This window comes from Lissotriton helveticus, chromosome 5_1 (assembly GCF_964261635.1).
Source record: "Lissotriton helveticus chromosome 5_1, aLisHel1.1, whole genome shotgun sequence".
NCBI classification, from domain to species: Eukaryota; Metazoa; Chordata; class Amphibia; order Caudata; family Salamandridae; genus Lissotriton; species Lissotriton helveticus.
Window position 1 is genome coordinate 927,604,365 of NC_136065.1, and position 17,343 is coordinate 927,621,707.

Genomic DNA, 17,343 nt, shown 5'->3' on the forward strand with positions numbered 1-17,343 from the left:
ACGCCCTGTGTACATGGTCGAACTGCGTGTAGTAGGGGTTACCACGTTGTGTGTTGGGTGCAGGATCTGGCTGCAGACCATGTCCTCAAGGTAATCCCTGTTGCGCACAGCCAAAGAAATATGAACCCATTGCTGACCGACCACACAGGAGGTTGGGTAGAGTAGAATGAGAAAATAGGGAATTGGATGTAGTATAACCAACTACAAAAAAAAGAAAGACTCTAAAAACAACTTTAAGGCTAAATTTTTGTTTCTTTTGGTCGTAAGACATTACATGGGTTATAAAAAAAATAAAATAATCAAATTGCCAGGAAAAACAGCTAAATAGTGTTGAGGTTACAAAACGAAACTTGAAAACAACTGAAAGTGGGAAATTGGATAGGTATGTTAAACTTCACACACCGCACCCTGTCTTGCGTAAAGTTTACTTTCACTTTGATCTCAGACTGAATAGATCAACGTTCAAAACAGGGTTTATATCTCAGATTCAGAAAGAGAATGCAAGTGATATTGTATTGTATTGTAATTGCATTTATATAGCGCTTACTACCCTTGACGAGCCGTCAAATCGCTTTTTTGGCGAGTAGTGCGCTACTCCGGGACCCATAGAGGATTAGTGTTGAATTAGAATAGTGAAACATGCAAGTACATTTTAAGTGTTGGATAGGTTAGTCAGTTATTTGGATTTGGAATGATATTAGAAGGATAGAGGAGGACAAAGGTTTGTATTTATATAGCGCTTGTTGACGCACGCTATTCAGGAAGCCTACAAAGGATTAGTGGTGAATTAATATAGTGAAATATGAAGTAATTTCAGTGGGGGATATTAGTCAGTTACTTGGAGTGAGGAGGATAGCAGAGAGATAAACAGGTAAGAAAGATTTGCATTCATGTAGCACTTGTTACCCCTGATGGGTGTTGAAGCGCTTTTCTGGCGAGTAGCACGCCACTCCGGAACAAAAGGATTACTGTTGAAAATTAGTATAGTAAAAAATATGAAGTAATTTGATTAGTGGATATGTTATACAGTTATTTGGGTAGTATATTAGTATAGTTTAATATGGAATTTGAGAAGTGAACATGTTAGTCTGTTAATTTAGATTGAAAAGGATAGTGGAGGGGTAAAAGAGTTTTTTAGGTCTTAGCAGTAGGAGGAGGCTTTTGGATGAGTAAAAATGAGTTTTGGAGGGGAGGACTCAGAGGGTAGAGTTTAGAAAGGTTTGTTTTAGGGGATTGGTATAGTAAAAGAGGTGTCAGATGATGCAAGGAGGGGTAGAGTAGGAGAGTCTAGAAAGGGGTATTTTGGCAATCATAGTAGTGGTATGGGGTTTGGGATAAATGAGAGAGTGGGTGTAGAGGATTATATTGATAGATGTATAGAATGAGAGATAGGGTAGTGCATTGGAAGTAGAAGAAGTTTGAGATGAGTCAGAAGGTTGGGCTATATGATATATTGAGCGAAGTATAGGCTGAGAAATAGGGTAGTGCATTGGAAATGCTAAATTAGAAGAAAGTGATAAATATATAGATCCATAATTACATTGAAAGTATATAGATACATAAAGGAGGTAAATATATGTAGATTAAAGATATTGATAGAAGCACACAATGAGAAATAGGGTAGTGCATTGGATATGCTTTTTCAGGAGAAAAGTAACAGACACACAGATCCAAGTACATGGAAGGTACAGAGATGCACAGTGGAAGTATGTACATGTAGACCAAAGATGATTTTTATTTATGTACTATTATCATTATTTTTTCTCTCAACAACAAAATTATTTTCCATGTTTATACAAAGTAATACACAAAGATAGGTACATATCTATAGTGAAAAAAATGCTTGTATACAGAGGGATCTGCTGTAAATTGCGATTCTCCTATTAACATGACCAGAGAATCTGGATTTCATTAAAGACTCGGAGGCTGACATTGTGCATTTATCCTTTAATAGCAACTCACACAGCCGCACTACATCACAAAGGATAAAGTTCTAGAGTCATAACAAAGGATGTATCTAGGAGATGATCTGCCTCTTTTAAAAGAATCGCAGCAGGAAGAACTTCAAAAGGAACTGAGAGATCCGGTAACGGGAAACAACTTCATGAGATGAAACATCAAGGAAGAAACTTCAGCAAGTAAAAGGCCAGCCGGTTAAACGGAGTTGCCTGAAAGAAAGAAATGAGTAAGAACCAAGAGCCTGAAGAGCAAATTCATCACATGGTCATAGCAAAGAAGCAAATCATAAAATCATGCACAAATACAACATATCAAAGATGTAGATGTAATAAGTTGACACCCCTCAAGTTGTGAAAGGGAGGAGGGAGGGATAATGTCAGCCTCCGAGTCTTTAATGAAATCCAGATTCTCTGGTCATGTTAATAGGAGAATCGCAATTTCATTACAAGACCGGAGGCTACATTATGCATGTTCGTAGCCCCGAAGGACCACCTCAGACATATGCTCGATAGGCTTACAGTAATGACGAGCAAAGGTATTAGCATTTGACCAGTCAGCAGCTTTCAGAATATCATCCAACTTACCACCTGACCAGAAGGACTTACTGGCCATAGCTCCTCTGACAGAATGTGCTTGAAACTTAGAGAGGTCAACACCAGCGAGCTTCATGGTAGACTTAACCCATCTAGCAATGGAGGTGGAAGAAACAGGTTTGAAAGGTTTCACAAAGGAAACTAAGAGTTGATTTGCGTCATTGGGGCGCAGGAGAGACATCCTAGCGTCATATTCTTTCATGCAAGCAACCACACAAAGTTTAGGAAAGGTGTCAAAACGAGGATAGAAGATAAAATCTGACATCGTTTTGGTTCTTCTAAGTAATTCGAACTTGACACCAAACATATCATAACATCTATTTGAAATGTCTAAGCTTCTGATGTCAGAAACCCTCCTACAGGAAATTAAGCACAAGAGTGTAGCAAGCTTAAAGGAGAGAAGCTTCCTATTAAGGGAAGAATTATCTGGCCAGGAACAAAAAAGGTCTAAAATGCACTTAACATCCCAAAGGGTCTGGTATTTAGGTCTAGGGGGTCTCCTTAGTCTTATACTCTTGAGGACCCTACAAATGATAGGATTTTTACCTACCGATTTACCGTTCATAGGAGCGTGACCAGCGGAGATTGCAGATCTGAAGCAGTTAATAGAGCGATAGGAAAGGCCTCTGTCAAATTGTTCGACCAGAAAATTAACGATATTCACGACAGGAGTCTCCACGGGATCCAGACTCCTTTCCAGGCACCAATGAAACCATTTCTTCCAAATGCTGTTGTATCTAAGATGTGTCCCAGGTGCCCAAGATTCTCCGAGAAGAGAGAGAGCTGTCGACGAAAGTCCAGACAGCTCGTTAGATTGCCTGACACTTTCCAGGCAAGAAGGTTCAAATTCTCCTCGAGAATAAGACGGTGATCTTCCCCGTCTGCGTTTGAGACCAGGCCTGGAGAGGCTGGGATCAGAAAGGGGATGTCGCATGCTAGTTCCAGGGCTGTCGGGAACCAGGCTTGGGACGGCCAAAAGGGAGTTATCAGGATCAGGGAGCATTGATCTGATCTGACCTTCTGAAGGACTCTCTGAATCATGGCGAAAGGAGGAAAGGCATAACCCAGGAAGTGGGACCAGGGTTGGAGAAACGCGTTCACAGCAAGAGCGCCCGGGTCTGGCATCCAACTGAAGTAGTTGGGAAGTTGGAAGGTAAGCCTGCTGGCGAATAGATCCACGTCCATGGGGCCCCAAAAGTGGGAGAGGGAATTGAAGATGTTCACATCGAGTTTCCAGTCCGAGAAGTCTATAAGGAATCTCGAATTCCAGTCTGCTGAAATGTTCGATTTCCCGGGGAGATATTCCGCCCTGAGGGAGATTTTGTGTTCCAGACAGAACATCCAAAGTCTCCTTGCAAGATTGGAGAGATCCGCAGATCTCGTCCCTCCAAGGCGATTGATATAGGCCACGGCGGAAACGTTGTCCATCTTCAGAACAACGGACCTGCCTTGGATGGAGTGTTTGAAGCTCATAAGAGCGTATAAGCCAGCCGTTAATTCCAGAAAATTTATGTGTTGGGAGGATTCCGATAGGGTCCAAACCCCACCGGTGTCCTGGTCCCCCAAACGAGCACCCCAGCCATGAAGACTGGCGTCTGATTCTAGGACAAAATCCGGGGAGGAGCCGAAGATAGCTTTGCCGTTCCAGGCGTCTAAGTTCTCCAGCCACCAAAAGAGCTCTGTTCTCGCATCCGGATCCAGAGAGACAAGGTCCCCATACCACAGGCCTGAATTGAGAGCATTCCTCTTTATTCTCTGAAGTGCACGGTAGTTCAGAGGGCCGGGAAAAATAGCCTGGATGGAAGAAGAAAGGAGCCCAAGAAGTCTGGCTAGTTCGCGGAGAGTTAAAGACTCTTGTTTCAGAACGGACCTGATCTCCTTCCGGATCTTGGCAATCTTCTTGGCCGGAAGAAGGAGGAGACATTTTGTGGTGTCCAGAGTGAAGCCGAGGAATTCTATAGTTCTGCAAGGAGAGAGCATGGATTTGTCTCTGTTGATGATGAACCCTAGGCTCTCTAACAGGTTCATGGAGGTTTCTAGATCTCTTAGGAGGTCTGAATGGGATTGGGACATGATAAGAATATCGTCCAAGTAAATGATGAGGCGGATACCTCTCTCTCTTAGAATTATAACGACACACTTCATGATCTTGGTAAAGCACCAAGGAGCAGAAGAGAGGCCGAAGGGAAGAGCTTGGAACTGGTAGAGATGTTCCTTCCAAGCAAATTGAAGGAAGGGTTGATGTTCCTTGTACATGGGAATCGTGAAGTAAGCGTCCTTCAGGTCTAACTTTGCCATCCAGTCCCCATCCAGAAGGAGATCCCTCAGGAGGTGGATACCCTCCATTTTGAAATGGCGATAAACTAGGAATTTGTTGACTTCTCGAAGGTTTATTACGGGTCTCCAACCCTTGTCCTTTTTCTGAACGAGAAACAGTGTGCTTATGAATCTCGCATCGGACCAGGGAACCTCCACTATTGCGTCCTTTTTGAGCATGGAAGCGATTTCTTCCTCCACGATCTTTTCTTGATCTTCTGAGAGGACAAAGGGGCGGGGTAAGTGTGACTGGACGGGAATCTGTAAGAAATCTATCCTGAAACCCATGACGGTCTCTAAAACCCATGGGTCTTGGGTAATCGAATCCCAAACATGATAAAACTGTTTTAGCCTGCCCCCTACTATGGGAGGGGTAGAAGAAGGAGTAGTACTTACTTGTAGAGTTGGAGGTGTTGGGAGTACCCCGACCTCTTGAGCCGCGGTTTCTCGGGCCTCTTCCTCTCTGGGGAAAGAAGGGTTGTCTAGGGGGGTAGAAGCCCCTGCCTGTTCCTCTGAAGGATGAGTAGGGTCGTTGGTTGCCTCGGCCGGAAGAGCGACCCCTTCTGCCGGCCTGGCCAAAAAGGTTGTTGTTGAACACCCGCCTCAGGTTACTTTGGGCTCTGTCGAGGGCGGTGAAGGTGGAAACGTATTTGCCAATTTCTTTGATAATGTCCTCACCGAAGAGGAGGCCCCTGGGGTTCTGGGAGGGCTCTTTTTCAGCCATATCACCTAATTTAGGGTCAATCTTGTTCAAAATGGACCTTCTTCGTTCAATATTTAAGCTCGAGTTGGCATTACCAAGGAGGACGATGGCCCTCTGGCTCCATCCTCGGACAAGATCAGTATTTAAGGGTGTGGAGGAGAGGTGGGATTGCTCGGCCATATCGAGGATCCTAACAAGGGGTCCCAAGACGTCCAGGAGGCGGTCTTGGCAGCCTTTAAGGGCTCTTTCCAATCCTTTTCTGGGGTCTCGCCCTAGTTTAAACAAGAATTTGATAAGACTAGGATCTAGGTTGGGGGTTTGACAAACCCTCTCATCGATGGTAGGTCTGGGGGATTCAGACCTCATGGTATTCCTGGTGTTTCTATCTAAAAGGTTTCTCAGCCAACGAGAAACGAATTTAGAAACATGATCCTGCGGGAACCATTTAGAACTGTTGGGGTGAGAGATGTTCAGGGGAGAGAACATCTCCTCTCCGACAGGATTGAGAATAATATTCTTAGAGGAGGGTTCCGGGTCAGGTTGGGAGTTAAAATCATGGTGGACCTCATCCAGGTCGAAGACGAATTCGTCTGAAAGGTCTTTGGAGGCATTATCATCAAAGGAGGATGAGGAGGAGTCAAGACCAACATTCTTCCTTTTTTCGTTAGCACTATCCCAAAGTGTGTCGCGAGGGACACCATACACATTTGTGCCGCCATGGGCACCGATCAGGGTAGTGTCCCGAGGGACATCAGGTTCAAGTGGGGCGCGATGGCCACCCATCCAAAGCGAGGTGCTAAGACCTCCTGTACTGTGAGGGGCGCTAGGGCCCGCAGTGCTTTCGCAATGTTTGGTCTTTTTGGGTCTCTTACCGTGTAGGGGAGGATCCTGAGGATCACACGGTCTTTTGGAGAGCATAACTTCTTTAAGAGAAGACATCATACATGCTTTAATTTCCTGCTGAAGGAATTTTTTGAGGGAGTTGTCAAGGGGGGGCCGGTGAACTAGCAGTGGCGTCATCGGAATCCATGTCAGACATGGTGTAGTAGGGTCAGAAGAGAGTATTAGCAGGTAGAGTAAGCAACCTCTCCTCTTTATCTCCTCCTTCCTCTATCACCTCCTCTTTTTTTTTTTGGGTATTATTATTGGGTTTTTTTTTTTTTTGGTTTGTGAGGGGAAAATCTATTTATAAGGGACTTGTAAATCTAATCAGGGAAAATATCACAGGGAAAAGGGGGGTTTAAGCATGAAAGGGCAGTTACAGTATGTAAGGGCGATTAATCCGGTTTAAATACTGCTTATCTGGCTTTAGTATTGATCAAAAGAGCCTTGGGGGATGTTTATGGCGATTGAAGCACAAAAGTAATGCGTGTAAGTCTCTCCGGCGGCTGGAGCGGAGCAACTGGCAAAATTGCCGAGGAGAGCTCGAGCTCAGCCGCCGGGGAGAGGAAAGTCGCTTGGGAGGAAAGGCACGCAACGCGGGCGTTGCTAAGGTGCCTTCCTCCAAGCGGCGCTTGCTCCGGGAAACCGGAGAAAGGAGACAAAGCAGTCGGAAAGGCGAAAGCGCCGAGCAGTCGGAAAGGCGAAGTCTCAGACGGGTGAGAGGCGGGCAGCGAAGGGACGCTGCGGGGTCATAAAACCTGGGGTCAAACAGGAGAAGGGTGTGAGGGAGAGCGAAGGATGACCATAAATTGGAAGTCCATGGAGGGGGGGGTGGGGGAGGTAGAACCAGCGCCACCCGGGTGATAACAAGTACGTCCCTGGAAGGGGCAGGGCGCAAAGGATTAAAAACTACATAACAAATCAGCAATAAAATAAGCAAAACGACATTTACATAGCGCACCCTCAACACAATATGAAAAGGGCATTAGATAAAGATATAAGCCCAAAATAGCTTAAACAATACAAGAAAATTGCCATTAAAATAGCGTATCAAGTAAGATATGAGAGAGAAAGAAAGTAGTGACTTATCTGCTGGCGAGCCGCTTTTAAAAGAGGCAGATCATCTCCTAGATACATCCTTTGTTATGACTCTAGAACTTTATCCTTTGTGATGTAGTGCGGCTGTGTGAGTTGCTATTAAAGGATAAATGCATAATGTAGCCTCCGGTCTTGTAATGAAATTTCTGTTTGCGTATGGTGCTTATGTGGGGAAGAGCCAAATCTTGAGTAGTTTTCTGAAGATAAGGTGGTTGTCGGTGGACCTTATGTTGGGGGGTAAAGAGTTACATAGTTTGGCAGCTTGAACACAGAAGGATGTTCCTTCCCTAAAAACTGCACTAAAGCCCAAACCCAACTGGCATCTGTGGCCACAGGTAAGCCCATGGCAAATGGCACCCTAGGTACCCAGGGCACTGTGACCAGAGAAAACCCCTAAGGGCTGCAGCACTTATTGTACCACCCTTAGGGGCCCTGCACCCTGACACCCATACACTGCGTTGGCAGACTGAGTGCCTTGGTACAGAACCAAACACAGTCGACACGGCACATCCCCATGCGCCACGCCCACAAACACACCGCCCCGGCATACATCAGCCACCCCTCCAGCGGGCGCACTACGCCAATGGTGTGGGCACAGGTGCATGAGCCCTGTGCCCCTACAGTATCCAGGGCCACTCCCGGACACCAAGTGCAGTGATGCCATCAAGAGCACACGGCGCCAGGAGGCCGCCACCACGAACTCCACAGCACCACAACGGCCACACCGAAGACCTACAAGCCCGGCATCAAACTTCTCAGCACACCAAACCCACACCGATGTCAGTGTGGGATTCAACGCAAAACGCACTACAGAGGGCATCCCAGACGCCCCCGAACCGAACCCACAACCAGTGTCCCGACGGAGAGGCCGCCCAGGCTGCCACACAGCAGACATGCCACTGGACCGCAAGGCAGAGAGCCATCCGCTCTCCTTGGCCTGCAACAATGCACACCCCGGGCCGAGGCGCCAGGTCTCCTCCCCCAGGATGGGCAGGGGTAGCTTCAAAGGGATGCCGCCCCTGCGAGCCTACCCAGGCTACCTGCTTTACTCAGCAACTAGTCCCCACCGGCTCTGACCCCCACTCTGGCAGGAAGACTGGTGGGAAAAACAAAAGGAAGGGGGTGTGCCATTCTCTGCCAACCCCACCCCTCAGGTGGGAAAGGCGATCTAAAGCACAACTTCGGGCTCTCGCCTTTTTGAGAATGGGGAGCCCTACCCAATCAGAGACAGGCTCCTGCCCCCCTCCCACAGCAGAGAAGCAGGATAGGGGGTCTACCCACCCCACGACAGGCACCCACCGGTCCCCGCCCTGACCCTACCTGCAAACGCTCCCAAATCTAGTATCCAGGAGCACCCCAAACCTCCCCTCCTCAGATCCCGATACAAGCAAGAAGATCAAGAAACAAGAAGACCTGCCTTGCAGCTGCTAAGAAGAGGACGACACCAAAGGATTGGCCCCAGCCCCACAGGCCCGTCGACCCTCGAACCTGCTCCTGCCAAAACCCGGCGCCCTCAGCGGCCAGCAACCTCCACAACCCCGGAGGACCTGACTGCCTTGTGACTCTACCAAGACTGGGACTCCCACGAGCAGTGGTTCTGCTCAAACAAGCAACACCCCTGGTGCCAGCCAGGAACCGCCAATCCAGCACACTCTGCACCCGCCGAGCCTGGCCCGTGCCTGGGTGGACAAGAACCACGAGGACGTCCCCCAGGCGACTTTGACCACAAATCCAGTGCCCAAGGACCCTCCTCGACGACCCAGGTGCCGCCTGCAGCCTCACAACATGGGACCCCCTCCAACCGCGACCAGCTGAGGGCAAGATTTCCCAACGTCAAAAGAAACACCTGCACCCGGCGCCCCACGCCCCCCTGTGCCCAACTCCTTGTCTGTTACCACTCCCGGGAATTCCTACTTTTCTAGCCATGACTGTAGAAAAAGAAGCCATTTGGGAATTTTAAACAGTTCATAAAATGCCCCTATTGAAATGTTTTACTTGACAGATATTTCGATGCTGCAGAGGAAGCTTTAGCTCTTAGTTTATGACCTTATCTGTTGTTCGGCTCTGTCTCAGCTCTCACTATGAACTTGGTTACTTTCCCACCTATCTCGCAATTTATGACCCAAGACCCCTGAACAAATATACTGTGCGTGCCGTGTAGAATAGATGAACTCATAAGTTGGGTCGCCTACGCGCTACACCCCCCTGCTGGCATGGTTAGGTCTCGTGCACAGACCGGAGAACCTCTATTTATTTTATTTATTTATTTATGCATTTTTATATAGCGCGGACTTTACCCGAAGGCGTCAGAGCGCTTCACAATAGGAACAGAAATGAAACATAATGAGAGACATTACAAAAGAACAGATTACAAAAGCATACGTTACGTTACATAAGGTAATAGTGACAATTGTGAGCAAACAAAATACATGAGGTAGTAAAAATTGTGAGCAACCAAAAATACATGAGGTAGTAAAAAGTGCACAAGAGGAAAAGTGACAAGTGTGCAGTTACAAGAGAAAACAAAGTATAATGTGAGGTATAATACTGCAATAAGTGCTAGACACTCAGGCACAAGAACAAGCGTTACGTAGGCACTTGTGCAAGTATCAAAGGTAAAAACATGTGAGAGGTAGCAACCGTGTGTTACAAGGGCAAAGTGGTGTGTGCATGTTACAAAAGGGCACCGAACACAAGTACATGGAAAATACTGCAAAAAGGCAGACACTCCAACCACAGGAATACACTGGGAAGGCACTTCCATGGTCATGGAAAGTAGAAATTATCAGTAGTGGGAAGTCTTCCTCCAAATAGCAAGAGCAACCTCTAGGTTAAACTGTAAAACTCTTGTTGGATAAGGTACAAAGTAGAAGCAGACAAAGGATGTGATAGAATTGCGGTACATGTGTATGCTCAGAATAATACCCTATGTTGTTTGGCGGCGCTCTTACCTTTTCCTTTTATCAGTCTTGGAGGGAAAATTGTGAAAGAGGGCTGCAAGCAATGGTTCGATCTCCAGGCTATTGCTCCGCAGACAGTAAAGTGACAGTCTCTTCACATAGAACACTTGCGAAGCTTACACCTTTTCCTGCTTCTTCAGTTTGAATATCGCGGCTGTGTGTTCAGACGTCACTTCCGAGTCTCTTACGTCTAGACCGAAACTAGAAGTAATCAGGCAGTATCAGGTAGGAAAATAGAAAGAGGACTGTGACGCCTCCGCAGCCATTTTGGAACGGGTGGATGTTTTCAACGAGGTAAACCGGTGTTCTAACTACATTTCCACCCCCATCGTTTTGTACACCCCCTACGTCGGAGGGGTGCCGATTTATGCAGGTTCTGCCTGTGTATTGGCGCTCCCCCGCCTGGCTGTGCACACCCTACGGAAGTCACTCACGCATGCGCACACGAGGGAGAGCAGGACCGAATACTTGAACATGGCAGCCACACTCGGCTCTTTATGAACGCTTAAGCATACATGCCAACCCTCCCGATTCAGGCGTGAGACTACCGATTTGATGGCTAGTCTCCCGCCTCCCGATTCTTGTATTTAAAAACCCGATTCCATGCGGATTGCCGAATGATCGGCTCGAGATAACTTAAGAGCTAAATTCAGTTCGGAAATAACTTCTGCTCTCTGCCCTTTCTCCCCCGCCACCTGAAGTTGCCAATACATTATGACCGGAGCCCGTCCTAAAGCTATTGGCAGAAATGTGACCTTGGGCAGGCCCAGGGGTGATGACTCCGAAAGTAATTTTGCCTGGCTACGTCCAGCATAAAAGTATTCCTCGGTGGGCTTCAGCAGGCCCTAGAGATTCGTTTCCTGTGACTCGAAGTAGGTAGGCACTGTCAGAAACCTGCTCCTGCAATATTGTCACACTCCCAATTTGCCAGCCATAGCGTTTTTCTGTGCTCCTGACACACGTGAAGATAAGAAAAAATTCAAAACAAGTGAAACCCATGAATTGCCCCTGGGAGAAAAAAATATGTTTCAACCAAGGTTATTAACCCTGTGTTTCTTTGAACTTTGTAAAACGATAAAAATTAAAATGTTGATGCCAATCTCATTCACACTCTAGTCTCCCTCTCCAAAAATTACCTCTTACATTAAAGCTTAACTCTTTGTCCTCAAATTTTTTTGGGGGGGAAGTAACTTTTTTTTGAGTCCGTTTCACATAGTGCTTACAAAAACATAGTTTAGAACTCAGTTTTTGTTAGCGCCAACAATGAAATGCTCATTCTCCCTATACTCCAGATGTGGTGTTAGGGCCAGAGTTGCATTCTTTGGAACTGGGGAACCAGTTTCAAGTCCCAGCATTGGCTCAACATCCTGTGATTCTGGGCAAATCACTTAATCTCCCCATGCCTATAAACAATAAATGGCGACATTGTGTAATACAGCTGGTGCTTATGTAAGGCGCTCTAGTACCTTTGGGTCAGTTCATGCTACATGAAAAATGAACAAAGGTTAAAACCAAAGCATTAGCATAAGTAAAGACAAATAAATACCTATTTAGTGGCTGATTTGTAAATTGTGGTTTCGCCGTTTAAATTGTCTGATCTGAGGCAAATACTTTATTTCACCAAAACTAATTTTTCTTCAAGATCGCATATGATAGCATTTTCAAATATGTGAGTTCAGAATATAAATTAATCTGGGCAGTTGACAGGTTTTACATGACACATGACTTGCCTCTTATTTCACTAATGGTTTGTGCCTCAAAACTATCACTTGTAAGTATTTCTTTAGTACAGTGCTGTAATATGACGTTTTAATGTTAAAGCTTCTACATGTTAGAGAAATTCACTTTTTTGAATTTTGAAGAGATTTTGTCATATTTTACATGATGTTTGTTGTATGATGTACATAGCAAACATTCTCACTGCTCAGCTCGTGCACAAGCCCTAAAAGCCAAGCCACACTCTTGGCTCAGCTCTCCCTGTTCATTTTCTGGTTCTCCCCTCTAAGAAAGCAATATCCTTTAATATCAGAGGCAGGTACTCATCTACTGGCTGGCTGAACTGCACGGCATGCAACTAGCAAATCAGGGATCATTGCTTTCTCCTTAATTCTTGGAGGTGGAGATTATAGTCTGGGACATATATCAACATGTTATTTTTGGCAGTTTTACACAGCACAAACCAAAAATAGGAGTTTGGGACTGATTTTGTTGCACTAGCACTATCTATTGTGCAGCTGCTAAAAATAAAATGCCGATTGCCTGTTGCACAGGCTCTAATCTCCCCTTCCAAGAATTAAGGACAAAGCATTAACCTTTGATGTTAAAGATAGTACCCATCTGGTAGCTGAATTGCACAGTGTGAACCTCGAAAAGTTATAGATTAATCCCAACTTCTCTGCTCGACCAAAATGTCAGAGCCATCGCTAGTGCGTGGAATAAAAAGCATGTCCCTTTATTAGTGGCCCTGCCATCTTCCTGTATAGCTTCAGTGATTCATCTGAGCAGATACACCGCAAAGAGGGTGTGGGGTATGCTGACAGGCTTTTTAGTGGAAATCTTAATTCTATACTGAATATTTTGTTTGTCTTCCTACATTTTTAAATTGAAGCATAATTCTTCGAACTTGCCATCTCACCTGGAACGCGAACACTTTGTCTGGCCATTTTGTGCTGACACGCCTGAAGATTAGCGCTCTAGTTTATTGGTCTTAGAGCAGCGCTCTAGTTGTTTGGCCCTCCCTCCCTCGGCATAAATACCCGGATGCAGCCACCGCGCCAGCAATAACCAAGCAGATACACCGCAAAGAGGGTGTGGGTATTCTGACAGGCTTTTTAGTGGAAATCTTAATTCTATACTGAATATTTTGTTTGTCTTCCTGCATTTTTAAATTGAAGCATAATTCTTCGAACTTGCCATCTCACCTGGAATGCTAACGCGTTGTCTGGCCATTTTGTGCTGACACGCCTGAAGATTAGCGCTCTAGTTTATTGGTGTTGTCTGGCCATTTTGTGCTGACACGCCTGAAGATTAGCGCTCTAGTGTATTGGTCATAGAGCAGCGCTCTAGTTGTTTGGCCCTCCCTCCCTCCCTCCCTCGACATAAATACCCGGATGCAGCGACTACTCAGCGGGCGCGCCAGCGGCGCACGGAAGGCGTGCCAAAGGCAAGCCCGTCTGTGCCCAAAATCTGCCCGGTGTCAGGACCCCTGCCCGTTTCGCACGGGATCAACTATTGCAGCTTAACCCTGGTACGTGTTCTTTTCATGAGGTTCTGCTTAGTTCCATCCCTCCTTTGTCTCTGTGATGCAATCGATGCGGCCGGAGGGCTGAGGAGTCGACCTCCAATAGGAAAGACGTTGAAATAACCACCACAAGTAACAGTAACAACAACCGTCTTGAAAGGACTGGTAAGCCTAGAGTTTATGTAGAAAGAGCTTTCTCTACCTCAAATAGATCTATGGTGAAACATAAACCCTATCTAGAATGTCTCATCCAAGTAGAGGACCCTGATATTGTCTTTCTTACCGAAACCTGGGCCAATGAAAGCAGTGATCCTGACTGGCAACTCGCGGTACCTACTGGTTATGTTATTGCCAACGTTGACAGGAAAGGGGGGGAATAGCGATTATTTATCGCACCCTCTTCTCAGTTATGATCACTGCGGAGTCCTTAGTGGGCGCGGAGGCAATGTCATTCCTATTAAAATCTAATAATTTGTAAACCTTTGCTGGTCTATAGGCCCCCTGACCTCAGATCCCCGTTTTTCCTCTCCCTCCAGACTTACCTAGAATCCTGCTCGGATACGGATAGTTTCACCATCCTCGGAGACTTCAATCTCCACTTGGAGGGTAACAATAATGCAGACACTGTTCATTTTTTAGATATCCTCGCTAGCTTTGGACTAAAACAATTGATATGCGATCCTACGCATACAGCAGGTCACACGCTGGAAGGACTTTACGATAGAAATGTTTCTGACGCTAGGCCCTGCTGTCACGCAGCGTATATATTGCTCAGACGTACGTGGCACTGGCAGGGCCTAGCTTCAGAAACATTTCTATCTACATGTTGTTATATGACATCCCTTTATTAATGTATACTGCACTTTCACAATTGCTTTATTAACCTTCTTGTTTCTCAAATGTGCTTGAAAATGCACCATTTACCCACTCTCTTTTCCAAATTTTCTCAGGGGGGTGAACAACCCGAACCGTCCTTAAGGTGTTCAGGCTTGCAAGCTGTCCTTGCTCGCCGCAGTGCACTCCCACAGATGTTTACACCCCACAACTTTCAAATGTCACCAGCCACCACTGCCTGCAATCTATTTTGTGTTACGCCTGACCCGTTTCGTGTTACGCGTTATTCAGGTCTTTCCACCCGCGAATATTTCTCCCTCTTATCGAAGTTGAAATGTTGGCATGTATGCTTAAGTCCTTTTTATTTGTTCAGCTCATTTGACGTCACATGCTCCTGCGGCGGGGGAAAGGGGGGGGGGGTCTGATTATTAAGGATTCGAGTACCTCAGAAGCCGGTTAGCGTATCTAGCATCAGAAAGGGAGATTTGAGGACTTTTTCATCCGTTTTATCATAGGTTTGAACCAGCTCGCACAGACTTATTAGTGCATCACCCGCCATTCTTTTTTAGTACGTAATTGTCACACATTGCTATTGCCTTGTTTCATATAGAGAGGGGGCATTTCTTTGAACTATCTTGGTTTTGCTGTTCTCGATCGTCCTACCTGAAAGGTGAGATTCATCACCGCACTCACTCTGGTGACGGACGGGTCAGGGTTAACATTGGATCATGTGTCACTTTCAGACCGCATTTATTATTTTTTTGACAGGGTACATCAGTACTGTTTCCGCTTTTCGATGACTGACAGTGACTCACCTGGCAGTTTGACACTTGCGAAGCTCTCCCACCCAGTCACCCTGGGCCAGCGCCCCTACCATCATCAGTTGACGTCATTGGCTGTGCCGTGCATCTATGATATTTATCCCAGCTCTGGAGCAATTTGCAATCAAAGGGCCTCCTCCCACCCAAGCTGCATACTGTAAACACTGGGTGGCCCGGCTAAAAAACGTACTTTGCACCCGTTAAGGTCACAGAAAAGCGGGAACAGCTTCTGCTTCTGAATCTGGCAGGGGCGGATAGAAACAAGATTGCAAAGATCGTCAGCTGGCCCCCCTGAATACGTACATCACCCTCAGGATACCATCACCGCTACTTTGAACCATTTGTCAATTCAGATTACAAACAACTCCTTCTTTGACAATCTCGGCAAAGCCCAGGTGAATCAGTTGATGTCTTCTTTGTGCGTATCATGGAGCTGGCCAGCACCTGCACCCTGCCCAATGCAGCCAATGAGATGACGGCTCAATTTATACAACAGTGCACTTCGTCCAAGCTCTGAGAGCAGATCCTCCAAGTTCCCAACATGCTGATGAAGAACATACTTGCGTTAGGTTGATTCACAGAGCTGTCCAAAGCCATACCTTACCACATGGAGACAGCCCTGCAAAAATCAATATCAGTAAAGACCGACCCGGTTAACACACATTGAAAAAACTGCCCACAGACCAAGCAAATTCCCTCAAAGCCCCGGCACCTGTGTGCCCATGTCAGTGGCGTGGTGGTAAATACACAAACACAGGGTAGTGCCCAGCAGCAGGAAAGAAGTGCCTGGCGTGAGGCAAGTTAAACCATTTTGCAAAGGTGTGCAGCTCCACCCACAAGTCAGTGAAGCCTCAGCACAAGCAGGTGCTCATAGTAGATGCCGGACCTGATACACAGGAGGACAGTGAAATGGATGATGATGAACAAAGGACAGTACACATCATCCACGCGGTACAACCAGGAGTCAAGCACCCCCATGCCACCCCTGGGTCTGCATCCAGGACACCGCTATCACAGCACTCATCAGCACATGGGCCTTCACCAAAGTGATGGTCACAGACATCTATGAATCTCTGCCTAAGCCACTAACTCCACAGCCCACATGCATTAAGGTCCACACGTTTGGGAGCGACAGTCTACTGCGGATATATGGAGTATTTTAAGCAAACCTCAGCTACCGCCACTCCAGTGCAAAGTGTATGTATCCCAGCAAGGCTATCCTTGGCCATCATATGTCGCAAGATCTCGGCTATATCTAGTTAGCTTTTTCCATTCATTTTGCAGAATTATACATGCTGTTGCAGGAGTTCTCCACACTCTTCAGCAGCATCGGGTGCCTCAAGAACAGATCAGTTTGCCTCCACATTGACAAGTTGATGAAACTGTCTCACTCCGCCACAGGAGAGTGGCTTTTCACATGTGACCTGTTAGAAATTGGGTTTTTGGTTGGCAGAGGTGTGCACCCTGCCAAGCAGGAACCACAATCCTAGTCAGGGTAAGTCAGCTACACACCCTAAATTATATGTGTTCACCCCCTGGTAGCTTGGCACAGAGCAGTCAGGCTTAACTTAAGAGGCAATGTGTGAAGTATTTGTGCAAGACTTAAAACTGTAAAAACACCACACAAAATGTAATGAACAAAATAAGACAAACAGGACAAAAATCCAATCAGTAGCACCAGAGTTATAATTTTTTTAAATATACTGATTAGAGTCATAAAGCGCCAACCGGGGCTATCCGGTCGAACTGGACTGGGTCAAATCTGAAAAGTCAAGCTGACCGCAATTGAGCGCGGGCCGAATACAGAAGCCATGCAAGCCCCGCTGAAAACAGTGCCTTTACGGAGGAAGCATCAACATAGAGGAGCAGCTGCGAGGAGCGATGTGTCGGCATCGACCCTAAGGATCGTAGTCAATGCATCAGTTCAGAGTTGAGC

At 46.3% G+C, this 17,343-nt stretch overlaps 1 protein-coding gene across 2 annotated transcripts in view; it reads right to left on the reverse strand.

The window, feature by feature from the left end:
• CEP55 (centrosomal protein 55) overlaps positions 1-10,685 on the reverse strand; it is a 291,020-nt gene extending 280,335 nt beyond the window's left edge. The window contains exon 1 of one of the 2 annotated variants that reach the window (XM_078643397.1): positions 10,503-10,685. The gene's annotated coding sequence lies outside the window, so the exon portion shown is untranslated. The remainder of the gene's footprint in view (positions 1-10,502) is intronic. The other variant, XM_078643398.1, reaches the window with a different exon arrangement.
• Positions 10,686-17,343: the final 6,658 nt, after the last annotated feature.